General features: G+C 40.6%; 1 protein-coding gene across 2 annotated transcripts in view; it reads right to left on the reverse strand.

Annotated features, from left to right (window-relative positions):
* DLG2 (discs large MAGUK scaffold protein 2) overlaps nucleotides 1-15,405 on the reverse strand; it is a 1,666,258-nt gene that overhangs the window by 1,487,500 nt on the left and 163,353 nt on the right. The window lies entirely within an intron of this gene.

Genomic DNA, 15,405 nt, shown 5'->3' on the forward strand with positions numbered 1-15,405 from the left:
GCACATAGGAGCAGTATTATAGTAGCTATATTCTTGTACATATGAGCAGTATTATAGTAGTTATATTCTTGTACATAGGGTGCAGTATTATAGTAGTTATATTCTTGTACATAGGAGCAGTATTATAGTAGTTATGTTCTTGTACATAGGGGCAGTATTATAGTAGTTATGTTCTTGTACATAGGGAGCAGTATTATAGTAGTTATATTCTTGTACATGGGGGCAGTATTATAGTAGTTATATTCTTGTGCATAGAAGCAGTAATATAGTAGATATATTCTTGTACATAGGGGGCAGTATTATAGTAGTTATATTCTTGTACATAGGAGCAGTATTATAGTAGTTATATTCTTGTACATAGGGGGCAGTATTATAGTAGTTATATTCTTGTACATAGGAGCAGTACTATAGTAGTTATAGTCTTGCACATAGGGGGCAGTATTATAGTAGTTATATTCTTGTACATAGGAGGCAGTATAATAGCAGTTATATTCTTGTACATAGGGGCCGTGTTATAGTAGATATATTCTTGTACATAGGAGCAGTATTATAGTAGTTATATTCTTAAACATAGGGGGCAGTATTATAGTAGTTATACTCTTGTACATAGGGGCAGTATTATAGTAGTTATATTCTTAAACATAGGGGGCAGTATTATAGTAGTTATATTCTTGCACATAGCAGCAGTATTATAGTAGTTATATTCTTGTACATAGGGGGCAGTATTATAGTAGTTATATTCTTGTACATAGGAGCAGTATTATAGTAGTTATATTCTTGTACATAGGAGCAGTATTATAGTAGATATATTTTTGTACATAGGGAGCAGTATTATAGTAGTTATATTCTTGTACATAGAGAGCAGTATTATAGTAGTTATATTCTTGTACATAGGAGCAGTATTATAGTAGTTATATTCTTGTACATAGGGGCAGTATTATAGTAGTTATATTCTTCTACATAGGGAGCAGTATTATAGTAGTTATATTCTTGTACGTAGGGGCAGTATTATAGTAGTTATATTCTTGTACATAGGGGGCAGTATTATAATAGCTGCGTTCTTGAATAAAGGAGGTAGTATTATATTTGATATATTTTTGTACATGGGGGCAGTATTATCATATGCATGAATATAGTATTATATAGTACAAGTTATAATAAATAGTGTTATACTTTCCACAATTTTCTGTGTCTTCTAATATTACTGACATTATGATAATATTGATACATTTATTCTCCAGTTTTGGGAACAGAAAATTGAAATAATTCCGTTTTTATTACTCCAACAATAGTAAAGTGATTTCACATAAGATTACAAGTAGCAGTGATTGCAGTCTTACGTTTCAGGAGAACATCTTAACGTGTTTTTTTTTTTGCCAATGTTTTTGTCCAGAAGAAGGCTTTAGAAACAAATTAGTTATTGCTTCCTCCATCTGGAAGTAATGCAATCGACGGCTCGGTCTGGAGATACTTTAATTCCTTAGACAAATTACTTCATCTGCTTGGTCAATAAAATGCAATCAATTTAGAAAGTGCTGAGAAAACGATCTAATGGCTTCTCAAACAATGTGTTCGGATCGGATGCCACTTTTGTGCCTTTAAAACTTCAATGGAAATTCAATGGAGATTGTAAAAGAAATGTGATAAAAAAATAAAGTAAAATATGCTGATCTCGTGCTGGTTTTAAGGAGTGGCACGCGTTGGGCAGGACTCATTTTCTTATGGAAACCTCTAAAGAACTGAACCTGAGCATGGTTCCCTTCACTGCTGTGGACCACCAGGGACTTTTTCAGTTATCACTAATTATTTCAATAGTTTAGAAATAACTTGTGTATTATATGGGAATCTGCACACAGATCTGATACTGAATTTCCGAAGAGCTTTTACAACTTTTTGCCATGTGTAACATATAAAATTTGCTGCAGATTTGCCACAAATTTCACCTTTTCCACTGCAAAGGTAAAATCTGCTATAAAAATCCTCAGAAATTGTCATACTGCAGATTCCACAATCTGAACTGTAGGAAAAGCTTTACAAAGCGGAGAGGAGGTTTATAAAATCTAATTTAATTTGCTGTCACCATGTGCATTTTTCCTTAATACACTAGTGTGCAGAATTATTAGGCAAGTTGTATTTTAGAAGATTATTTTTATTATTGATCAACAACTATGTTATCAATCAACCCAAAAGACTCATAAATATCCAAGCTTAATATTTTTGGAAGTTGGAGTGGTTTTTTTTTAGATTTGCCTATCTTAGGAGGATATCTGTTTGTGCAGGTAACTATTACTGTGCAGAATTATTAGACAACTTAATAAAAACCAAATATAATCCCATCTCACTTGTAAACCAATATCAGTGCACAAAATTTAGAAATAAACATTTCTGACATGCAAAAACAAAAAAATTATGATGACACAGCCTTCAATCCATAGATTCTGTCAGTTGCTTGTTTTCGATCAACATTGCGTGCAGCAGCCACCACAGCCTCCCAGACACTGCTCCGAGAGGTGTACTGTTTTCCCTCCCTGTAGATCTCACATTTTATGATGGACCACAGGTTCTCTATGGGGTTCAGATCAGGTGAACAAGGGGGCCATGTCATTATTTTTTCTTCTTTTAGACCTTTACTGGTCAGCCACGCTGTGGAGTTGTTGGATGCATGTGATGGAGCATTGTCCTGCATGAAAATCATGCTTTTCTTGAACGATACCGACTTCTTCCTGTACCACTGCTTGAAGAAGTTGTCTTCCAGAAACTGGCAGTAGGTCTGGGAGTTGAGCTTCCCTCCATCCTCAACCCAAAAAGGTTCCACAAGTTCATCTTTGATGATACCAGCCCATACCAATACCCCACCTCCACCTTGCTGGCGTCTGAGTCGGAGTGGAGCTCTCAGCCCTTTACTGATCTAGCCTCTGGCCCAACCATCTGGCCCATCAAGAGTCACTCTCATTTCATCAGTCCATAAAACCTTTGAAAAATCAGTCTTAAGATATTTCTTGGCCCATTCTTGACGTTTTATCTTATGTTTCTTGTTCAAAGGTGGTGGTTTTCCAGCCTTCCTTACCTTGGCCATGTCCCTGAGTATCGCACACCTTGTGCTTTTTGATACTCCAGTAACGTTGCAGCTCTGAAATTTGCCGAAACTGGTGGCGAATGGCATCTTGGCAGCTTCACGCTTGATTTTCCTCAATTCATGGGCAGTTTTTTGCGCCTTTTTTGGCCAACACGCTTCTTGCGACCCTGTTGGCTATTTGCCATGAAACGCTTGATTGTTCGGTGATCACGCTTCAAAAGTTTGGAAATTTCAAGACTGCTGCCTCCCTCTGCAAGACATCTCACAATTTTGGACTTTTCAGAGCCCGTCAAATCTCTCTTCTGACCCATTTTGCCAAAGGAAAGGAAGTTGCCTAATAATTAAGCACACCTTATATAGGGTGTTGATGTCATTAGTCAACACCCCTCCTCATTACAGAGATGCACATCTCCAGATTTACTTAATTGGTAGTTGGGTCTCAAGCCTATGCAGCTTGCAGTAGGACAACATGTATAAAAAGTATCATGTGATCAAAATACTCATTTGCCTAATATTTCTGCACGCAGTGGCAGTATTATATTGGTAATAACATTTGAGTTAATATATATATTTATTAGGAAAACGGTCTAAAAGTATCAAGCAGCAGGAGAAGCTATTTTACTTGTTCTAGGGCCCATTTTTTCAAAAAGTTAAATATTGCAGAATAAGTGACCTGTCTACTAATGTGATGATGTTACAAGACATCGTTTTAAGTAGCAGAGCATCATGAAAAGGTAAATGGTGACAAGTTGAAGGTCACAAGAGAGAAAGTTACATAGTGGTCACAGCAGGGTCCCACTGCAGCACATATTACTTTAGTAAAACATTCTACGTTTGCTTGCGGTTTCCTGACGTTGTACGCCTGCTTGTGTTTTTTTTACGTCCTTTGCCTGCCTGAGGTCTCCTGACGTCCTCCATCTGCCTGGGGTTTCCTGACATCTTCCGCATGCTTACGATTTACTGACGTCCTTCACCTGGCTGCAACTTCCTGACTTCCTCCGCCTGCCTGCGGTTTCCTGAAATCCTCTGTCTGCGGTTTCCTGATGTTCTACGCCTGCTTGCAGTTTCCTAATGTTCTACGCCTGCTTGCGGTATCCTAATGTCCTCAGCCTGCCTGCAGTTTCCTGACTTCCTCCGCCTGCCTGTGGTTTCCTGAAATCCTCTGTCTGCGGTTTCCTGAAGTTTTACGCCTGCCTGCAGTTTCCTGACATCCTCCTCCTGCCTGCAGTTTCCTGACGTCCTCTGCCTGCAAATTCCAGATATCTTCCACCTACCTGCGCTTTACTGACATCCTCCACCGGCCTGCGGTTTCCTGAAATCCCTCACTTGTCTGCGGTTTCCTGGCGTCCTCCGCCTTCGTTTTCCTGACGTTCTACGCCTGCAGTTTCCTGACGTTCTACGCCTGCTTGCAGTTTTCCTGACATTCTACGCCTGCCTGCGGTTTCTTGTCTCTCGACTATCTATGTACCGTGTGCCCCGCCTTCCTGCTGTGCTGACGCCCATGGTCCGTTGGACCACCTGCACCCTAGGCTTAGAGGATCCTCCTTACCTGTTGAGTCTAAGAGGGGTCTATTAAAAAAAAACAACTTATTATAAGAACTTACATGTAAGGCTCACCTGATGAGGTGGATCCTCTAAGCCTCAGGTCCGGGTGGGCAAACGGACTCCGGGCGTTGATGCTGCAAGCAAGAAGGCACATGGGAAAAGAGGACTTGGCACCCTCAAGAATCTCATGAGCAGCAGGACGGATGAAGTGGATCCCAGCAGGGATGGAAGAAAGTAATGGAAAGTTTATAGAAGGTGGAGCACACCAAATATCTAGGTTAGGAGTCTCAATCCCAAGACACAGGTGTGCTTCTTAATGGGCCTTAAATAGGTCTATGGAGATGATGTCATTGAGCCACGCTGGGCAATGTGCAAAACCCGATATGGAGCACAATAGAGGGCACCAGACCAAGGTGAAGGCAGTGGACACTAGGATACCCAGGACAGGTGAGGAATATCACCCTTCAAGGGCAATTTCCAGCCCAGTAGGTGATAGCATATTGCTTAAGATGTACAAACATTTACATTTTCATAGTTGTTTCAACAAACTTTTCTTTATTAGGTTGTCAAAATTTCAAAAATGTAATATAGTTTCATTGCCAGAAATGTTTTCACAGCGAATAATTGCTCTAAAGTTATGACCACTAGGTATCTCCCTTCTGAGCAATTTGAGGTCCACTGCCTGTTGTAAAGACTAATCCATCTAGAATTAGAAATCATTAATATAATGCAATGCATTGTCGGAAGGAAAGGAAGATAAGAGTGCGTAATGCTAGTATCTGAGCCAAACAATACACTCTTCTGCCCTTCAGAGAACTTAAAAAATGTCTCAGGGTGTATCCTACTGCTGGAGGAAACATAAGAACTACTGGAAGAATAGCACAGAATAACTAGACTACTACTTGTGTGTGTTTCCTCTTCATAGCTTTTCCCTGCATAGGAGCGCCCCAGCTTAGGATTGGTGGGGGAGGTTCAAAAATTTTACGCCCAGCAAACATTAAGTGATACTATACCTAGCAATATGCTATCACTTACTATGGGAATAATTATTTAAGCTATATGAAGCAAGTGTGCACCTCTTTTATTTGCATTATGAACCCAACTTGTGATATCAAGAGTAAATCCTGATGGTAATTTAAAAAAAACTTCCAAAAACCTCGACAAAAGACCCGCTCTGCTGACATGGGGTAGACTACTGCAAGGGTCAACTATCGCGGCTGTTGGTGGAGCTTAAATGGCGCCTAATCCTATCCTTAGATCTCAGATTTCGCGGGGGCTGACCAGCACTAGACCACACCCATGAGTAATATCTGTAAGCACTTAGCTCCCCCTAGTGGCAATTGTAGGTAAGTGTTGTGATCACCACAAGCCCAATAGAAATTGTTAATTATTCTAAAAAAAATTAAAAAAAAAGAATTGAAAAAAATTACTAATAGGAAAGAATGTGTCTGAAAAATGAGTTACCAGCAAAATGGACAAACTTGACGAGTGCCTCCTCTGCTTTTGCGCTTGCTGGAAATATAGCTAGTTAGTAATCAGTAATTCACACAGACGGCTCCTCACCCACTCCATCATTTCCTCCGAAAACAACGGCGACATCTGTTTACTTCATCTAGAAACACATGAAGGCCCGTTAATTCTTTTTAAGCCAAGCTGCTCCACGAGTCCTGTACAATTTACCATTATTTTACATATTATACATTAAGATACCAAACATTTAAATGGCTCGTAAATTAACCTCTTGGCGCAAATTAACATACAGGTGCATCTCACTAAATTAGAATATCATCAAAAAGTTAATTTATTTCAGTTCTTCAATACAAAAAAGTGAAACTCCTATATTATATAGAGTCATTACACACAGAGGGATCTATTATATAGAGTCATTACACACAGAGGGATCTATTATATAGAGTCATTACACACAGAGGGATCTATTATATAGAGTCATTACACACAGAGCGATCTATTATATAGAGTCATTACACACAGAGGGATCTATTATATAGACTCATTACACACAGAGGGATCTATTATATAGAGTCATTACACACAGAGGGATCTATTATATAGAGACATTACACACAGAGGGATCTATTATATAGAGTCATTACACACAGAGGGATCTATTATATAGAGTCATTACACACAGAGGGATCTATTATATAGAGTCATTACACACAGAGGGATCTATTATATAGAGTCATTACACACAGAGGGATCTATTATATAGAGCCATTACACACAGAGTGATCTATTACATAGAGTCATTACACACAGAGGGATCTATTTCACGTGTTTATTTCTGTTACTGTTGATGATTATGGCTTACAGCCAATGAAAACACAAAAGTCATTATCTCGGTAAATAAGGGTATGTGCACACGATGCAGAAATGCTCAGGATTTTTTCCTGAGCATTTCTGCATCTCACTGGTAGGAAAAAACGCATGCGGATTGTACATGCGGTTTCCTGCCAGGGACATGCGGAAATGAAGCGGTCTTCACTTGCATTTCTGCATGCGGGTTGACAAGCGCTTCCCAAGCGATTTTAGCATCACTTGGAAAGTGCTTGTCAACTTCACACTATATAAATGCATGCAAACAGCAACCGGCATGGATTTACAGTGCCTACAAGTAGTATTCAACCCCCTGCAGATTTAGCTGGTTGACACATGCGGAATTAACTTGGCATTGTGACATTTGTACTGTAGATCAGCCTGGAAGTGGGAAATGCACTGCAGCAAATTTTGTTTTTTGTTTTTTTTAAATGTAAAAAGTTAATTCAGAGTGTCATTTATTATTCAACCCCTCAAACCACAAGAATTCTGTTTGGTCCCCCTAAAGTATTAAGAAGTAGTTCAGGCACCAAGAATAATGAGCTTCACATGTGTGGATTAAAGATCTCTTTTGCCAGCCTTTTCTGACTATTTAAGACCCTCCCCTAACTTGTGAACAGCACTCAGACATGGTCAACATGGGAAAGACAAAGGAGCATTCCAAGGCCATCAGAGACAAGATTGTGGAGGGTCACAAGGCTGGCAAGGGGTACAAAACCCTTTCCAAGGAGTTGGGCCTACCTGTCTCCACTGTTGGGAGCATCATCCGTAAGTGGAAGGCTTATGGAACTACTGTTAGCCTTCCACGGCCTAGACAGCCTTTGAAAGTGTCCTCCCGTGCTGAGGCCAGGCTTGTCCGAAGAGTCAAGGCTAACCCAAGGACAACAAGGAAGGAGCTCCGGGAAGATCTCATGGCAGTGGGGACATTGGTTTCAGTCAATACCATAAGTAACGTACTCCACCGCAATGGTCTCCGTTCCAGACGAGCCTGTATGGTACCTTTACTTTCAAAGCGTCATGTCAAGGCTCGTCTACAGTTTGCTCATGATCACTTGGAGGACTCTGAGACAGACTGGTTCAAGGTTCTATGGTCTGATGAGACCAAGATCGAGATCTTTGGTGCCAACCACACACGTGACGTTTGGAGACTGGATGGCACTGCATACGACCCCAAGAATACCATCCCTACAGTCAAGCATGGTGGTGGCAGCATCATGCTGTGGGGCTGTTTCTCAGCCAAGGGGCCTGGCCATCTGGTCCGCATCCATGGGAAGATGGATAGCACGGCCTACCTGGAGATTTTGGCCAAGAACCTCCGCTCCTCCATCAAGGATCTTAAGATGGGTCGTAATTTCATCTTCCAACAAGACAACGACCCAAAGCACACAGCCAAGAAAACCAAGGCCTGGTTCAAGAGGGAAAAAGTCAAGGTGTTGGAGTGGCCTAGTCAGTCTCCTGACCTTAACCCAATTGAAAACTTGTGGAAGGAGCTCAAGAATAAAGTCCACATGAGACACCCAAAGAACCTAGATAACTTGGAGAAGATCTGCATGGAGGAGTGGGCCAAGATAACTCCACAGACCTGTGCCGGCCTGATCAGGTCTTATAAAAGACGATTATTAGCTGTAATTGCAAACAAGGGTTATTCCACAAAATATTAAACATAGGGGTTGTATAATAATTGACCCACACTTTTATGTTTAAAATTTAATAAAATTCAACTGAGCAACATAACTTTTTGGTTTGTAAGATTTATGCTTCTGTTCATAAAACCTACTCTCGTTTGCAGTTTGAAGGCTCTAACTTATTTGCATCTTATCAAACCAGCTAAATCTGCAGGGGGTTGAATACTACTTGTAGGCACTGTATATAGTGTGTGAATGTCAAAAAATCAAAAATAAATATATACTTTACCCTCTGATGGCCCCCGGTGTCTTGCTTCGCTCGGTCCCGGCTACCGGCAGTGAAGACTGAAGGACCTGCCGACGCCAGCGTCACGTGACCTGTCACATGACTCTGACGTCAGAGAAGGTCCTTCTTCATTCAACCGCGAAGTGCGGGGAATCAAGCAGGAGCGCTGCGCCTGCCGTCAGAAGGTGAGTATATATATATATTTTTTATTTTATTCTTTTTTTTTAATGGTACCTGGGTTTGGATGAGAGTCCTCTCATCCACACCCGGGTACCATCCGCACATTAGACCGCATGAAAAGCGCATCAACATATACAGTGATGCGGATTCCATGCGGTCTAATGAAAGTCAATGGCGCCAAAAAAGCAGCGTTTCCGCAAAATTAATTGACATGCTGCGGATTTTTGAGCGTAGCGTTTACGCTGCGGAAAAATCCGCATCATGGGCACAGCACATGCGGATTTCAATTGGGGAACATTGCTGCCCTTCTACCATGCGTTTTTCATGCGTTTCCGCGACGTTTACGCAACTGCAAAAACGCCGTGGAAACGCATTAAAAACGCATCGTGTGAACTCAGTCTAGAATACTTTTTAAAATCATTTTTCAAGCTGTTATACTCTGAAATGTCTGTTCAGTAAATGCCCTCAATACTTGGTCGGGGATCCTTCTGCATCATTTACTGCATCAATGCGGCAATGTGGCATGGAGGGATCAGCCTGTGGCACTGCTGAGGTGTTATGGAGCCCAGGTGGCTTTGATAGCAGCCTTCAGCTCGTCTGCATTGTTGGGTCTGGTGTCTCTCATCTTCCTCTTGACAATACCCCATAGATTCTCTATAATAGATTCTCTATGGGGTTAAGGTCAGGCGAGTTTTCTGGCCAATCAAGCACAGTGATCCTGTTGTGTGTAAACCAGGTATTGGTACTTTTGGCCGTGTGGACAGGGGCCAAGTCCTGCTGGAGAATGACATTTCCATCTCCAAAAAGCTTGTCGGCAGAGGGAAGCATGAAGTGCTCTAAAATGTCCTGGTAGACGGCTGCGCTGACTTTGGTCTTGATAAAACACAGTGGACCTACACCAGCAGATGACATGGCTCCCCAAACCATCACTGATTGTGGAAACTTCACACTAGACCTCCAGCAGCTTGGATTGTGGCCTTTCCACTCTTCCTCCAGACTCTGGGACCTTGTGGAGTGTCATTGACTGCCTTCTGGACATCTGTCAAGTCAGCAGTCTTCCCCATGATTGTGGAGCCTACTGAAACAGACTAAGGGACCTTTTTAAACACTTAGCCTTTGCAGGTGTTTTTTGTTAATTATTCTAATTTACTGAGATAATGACTGTTGTGTTTTCATTGGCTGTAAGCCATAATCATCAACATTAACAAAAATAAACACTTGAAATAGATCACTCTGTGTGTAATGACTCTATATAATGTATGAGCTTCACTTTTTGTATGGAAGAACTAAAATAAATTAACTTTTTGATGATATTCTAATTTAGTGAGATGGACCTGTAACTGGGGGAGACCATGATTTTCGCTATATATACTGCAATACTGCAGTACATAAAAAACAAAGCGACCAAAAGATTGCAGGTTCAAGTCCTGTTCGGGGACTAAAAAAAGTAACAAAAATAAAAGTTATTAAAAATATATATAAAAAAAAAAAAACACTAAAAATTCAAATAGCCCCTCCATTATAAAAGTAATTTAAAAAAAAAAAATAAAATAAACATAATTAGCGTTGTAGCATCCGTAAAAGTCCAATCTATCAAAATATAAAATGAATTAACCCTTACAGCAAACAGCATAGAAAAGAAAGAAAAAAAACAAAAAACTTTTTTTTTTTGACCACCACGCTTTTTCAAAATGCAACAAGAAGTCATCAAACTTTTGTACATACCTCAAAATAGCACCAATAAAAACTAAAGCTCAGTTGGAAACAAAAAAGTTGTTATACAGAAAATAAAAAGTTATTGGTCTCCCCCTAAAATAATAAAAAAAAACACTTTACAAGTTTGGTATCATACTGACCGGAAGAATTAAGTTAACAGGTGATTTTTATCATATAGTAAATGGCGTAAAAACGAGGTACGCTAAAATTACCAGAAAATTATTTCTTAACCCTTTAACCCCTTTCTGACACTGTGTGTAATAATACGTCCCTGCACCCTGGGCCTTATGGACCAGGTACGTATTATTACACCTTGGCGATTGTACCTGCACATAGGCTGTGAGGGCAAGATCGCCGCCCGGTGTCAGCTGATTCTGACAGCTGATATTCGGCATTCAGAGCCAGGAGCGGTCCTGCGCCGCTCATGGCACTTTAACCCCCTAAATGCTGCGATCGTGCCGCCAGCGCTGGGTCTCGATCGTTGCCATGGTGACCGATGTCGTCATGACGACATCTGGGTCACCAGGCACCAGCAAGTTACTTTGATCATGCGCAGTGCATGATCAAAGTAACTTGTGTCTGCTGCACTGACAGGTTATAATGTATAGCAGTGATCCTGCACTGCTATACATTATAACTGCGATCAGCCTGCATAAAGTGAAAGTCCCATAGTGGGACTTAGTAAAAAAGTGAAAAAAAAGTTGTAAAAATATAAAAAAGAAATAAAAAAAAATTTATATATTGTACCCATGAATTTATTTTACTCACTTGTATAGCGCCATTAATTCCACAGTACTTTGCAGACATTATGGGCACTGTCCCCACTGGGCATCACAATCTAGATTCCCTATCAGGATATCTTTGGAGTGTGGGAGGAAACCGGAGAACCCAGAGGAAACCCACACAAACACCGGGAGAACATACAAACTCCTTGCAGATGTTGTCCTTGGTGAGATTTGAACCAGGACCCCAGCGCTGCAAGGCTGCCGTGCTAACCACTGAGCCACCGTGCTGCCCATAAATAAATATTATTATGAAAAAAAAACCAATAAAAGTGCACATATTTGGTATCGCCACGTTCGGAACGATCTGACCTATAAAACTGCCCCACTAGTTAACCCCTTTAGTGAACACCGTAAAAAGAAAAACGAAGCAAAAAAAACGATGCTTTATCATCACACCGCTAAAGAAAAAGTGGAATAAAACGTGATAAAAAAAACAGACATCATCTTGTCCCGCAAAAAACAAGACACCATACAGCTCCATCAGCCGAAAAATAAAAAAGTTATAGCTCTCAGTCAGAAAAAAGCAAAGCAAAAAAAAAATTTTTCTCTAGAAAATATTTTTTGTGTAAAAGCGCCAAAACATAAAAAAAACTACATAAATGTAGTATCGCTGTAAACGTACTGACCCAAAGAATAAAGATACCTTATCAATTTTACAACACGCGGAACGTCATAAAAAAAAACAAAGAAAACAATTCCTGAATTGTTGGTTTTTGTTTATTCTGTCTCCCAAAAATCGAAATCGAAAGCGATCAAAAAATATCACGTGCCTGAAAATGGTACCAATAAAAACTTCAACTTGTCCTGCAAAAAAGAAGGCGTCATATGATACTGTCGGCCAAAATATAGAATATTTATAGCTCTCAAAATATGGCAACGCAAAAACTAGTCTTTGCAAAAAAAAAAAAAAAGGGTCTTTTAGTGTGTGACAGCTGTCAATCATAAAAACCCGATATGAATCTGGTATCGCTGTAATTGCACCGACCCGAAGAATAAAGTAATCTAATCAGTTATATCACACTAGGAACGGCATAAAAAATAAATAAAACCAAGTCTTCACCTGCTGCTGATGTGTTCATTCTGGCTCCCAAAGATCGCAGTAAGGTTCGGCTCACATTTATCCTGCGCTCTGCGCTGAGCGCTTATATCGGGGTTTCCATGTAAATCTCTGAAATACGTGATCCGGTGGAAGATTCCCTGTAATGAGGCAGATGGAGGCACCGTGGATGCCGTCTGGCCTGTGATCCCACAGTGTCCGTCGTTTTATTAGATGTGCATGAAAAGTGCCATCGGCCACAGTTTTGTGAACATCTGAAAAAAAAGGACACCGCTAAAGAGAGGCAAGATGGAGTCTAGAGTAAGTCTGCTGCCTCATTATAGTGAATGCATCCCTCGGGATAGGGTTAGGGTTGTGTTAGAGCTAGGGTTGTGTAAGGGTTATGGTTGTGTTAGGGTTAGGGTTGTGTTAGGGTTAGGATTAGGGTTGTGCTAGGGTTAGGATTAGGGTTATGGGAAGGGTTGTGTTAGGGTTAGGGTTGTGTTAGGGTTAGGGTTGTGTTAGGGTTAGGGTTGTGTTAAGATTAAGGTTGTGTTAGGGTTAGGATTAGGGTTGGGCTAGGGTTAGGATTAGGGTTGTGTTAAAATTAAGGTTGTGTTAGGGCTGGGCTAGGGTTAGGGTTAGTGTTGTAATAGGGTTGGGGTTTGGGTTGTATTAGGGTTGGTATTTTTTCAAAGGCAAAGAAAAAAAATGATGACAATATGGCGACTAGTATTGAGCGCAAGTGCTCGCTACTTGAGTCTGCATCAGGTGCTCGGGTATGCATGAGTATAGCGGGTGCTCGAGTGACATGCTCGAGTCCTCGCCCCATATGTTTCGTGGCTGTTATACAGCCAAAAAAAACCACGCGGGGATTGTCAGCCATGCACGAGCGATACCCGCATGTTTTTGGGTGGGGCGGGGACTTGAGCATGTCACTCGAGCACCTGTGGGGGGGTTTCCACTGTTTAGGCACATTAGGGGCTCTCCAAATGCAACATGGCGTCCGCTAATTATTCAAGCAAATTTTACATTCAAAAAGTCAAATGGCGCTCCTTCTCTTAGTGCGCCCAAACAGTGGTTTTCCCCCACATGTGGGGTATCGACTTACTCAGGAGAAATTGCACAAATAGTATGGGGCAATTTCTCCTCTTACCCTTATGAAAATGCAAAATTGGGGGCTGAAAAAAAAATTTGGGGGGAGGGGGAGGTGAAAATTTTATTTTTACGTCTCAATGTTATAAACTTCTGTGAAGAACCTGGGGGTCCAAGGTGCTCACTACACATCTTGATAAGATTCCTGAGGGGGTCTACTTTCCAAAATGGTGTCATTTGTGGGGGGTTTCTACTGTTTAGGCACATTAGGGGCTCCCCAAACGCGACACAGCATCCGCTAATTATTCAAGCAAATTTTACATTCAAAAAGTCAAATGGCGCTCCTTCCCTTTTTCCTACACGTGTTTTCCCCCACATATGGAGTATCGGAATGCTCAAGAGAAATTGCACAACAAATTTTCGAGTTCATTATATCCTGTTACCCTTGCGAAAGTAAAAAAAAATTGGGTCTAAAGTAACATTTTTGTGAAAAAAAGTTAAATGTTTATTGTATTCTTCCACATTCCAAAAATTCCTGTAAAGCACCTGAAGGGTTAATGAACTTCTTGAAAGTTTTAAGCACCTTGAGGGGGTGCAGTTTTTAGAATGGTGTCACTTTTGGGTATTTTCTGTCATAAAGGCCCCTCAAAGTCACTTCAAATGTGATGTGGTCCCTAAAAAAAATGGTTTTGTAAATTTTGTTGGAAAAATGAGAAATCGCTGGTCAACTTTTAACCCTTATAACTTCCTAACAAAAAAAAATGTGGGAAATGTTATTTATTAACTATTTTGTGTGATATATCTCTCTGATTTAAGGGCATGAAAAATTTAAGTTTGAAAATTGAGAAATTTTCACCAAATTTCCTATTTTTTCACAAATAAACTTTCACGAAGTACAATATGTCATGAAAAAACAATCTCAGAATCAGGGGGATCCGTTGAAGCGTTCCTGAGTAATAACCTCATAAAGTGACAGTGATCAGAATTGTAAAAATTGGCCTGGTCATCAACGTGCAAACCACCTTCGGGGGTAAAGGGGTTAAACTACCCAGGACTTCTACACATGTGGCTATTACTGTTAACCACTTAAACATCCTACAACACCAGAGATATTAGTTATTAACCACTTAAACATACAATGCAGGGCATAAAACATCCGGTAATATGGGATTACGATGTTGGGAAGTAAGCCAAAACATCCACCAGAACACCAGGGATACAGATAGGAATACTATCACTAATCCCTAAACCACTGTGTAAAAAAAAAAAAGTCTGATATACAGAAATATCTGTTGATTGTACATAGGACGGCATCATAGTATCACGGCAGCCAGTAAAATTAGTGAACAATAAAAGCAGCAGAAGTAGATGTGCTGATGTTGAGGGAGGGCAGTGACCTGTCCAATTAGACCACTATTTCAGTAGTAGGGGAGTACTGTGTTGATTTTGATGAGAGCAGTGACACAAACAAAGTGGGGGATTAAGAAGAAGTGGTAGATTCAGATGAAGCATAAGAGTACCATAGTGGGGGGTACAGAGTCCCCGAGTAGCACAAAGTTTTAAAAAAGGATTGTACTGTTGATCTTGTGCACCTGAGGCCGATTTAGGAAGGATGGGACAGCGCCAATCGTATATTCCTATACAACAGTGCCATATTTTTTTTTAATCCAGTTGATAATACTATTTCCACCTCTAGGCTCCTCCTCAGTTTCAAGCGCCACCAT

This window comes from Phyllobates terribilis, unplaced genomic scaffold, assembly GCF_046119375.1.
Source record: "Phyllobates terribilis strain yellow unplaced genomic scaffold, ASM4611937v1 Scaffold_2__4_contigs__length_985480577, whole genome shotgun sequence".
NCBI lineage: Eukaryota > Metazoa > Chordata > Amphibia > Anura > Dendrobatidae > Phyllobates > Phyllobates terribilis.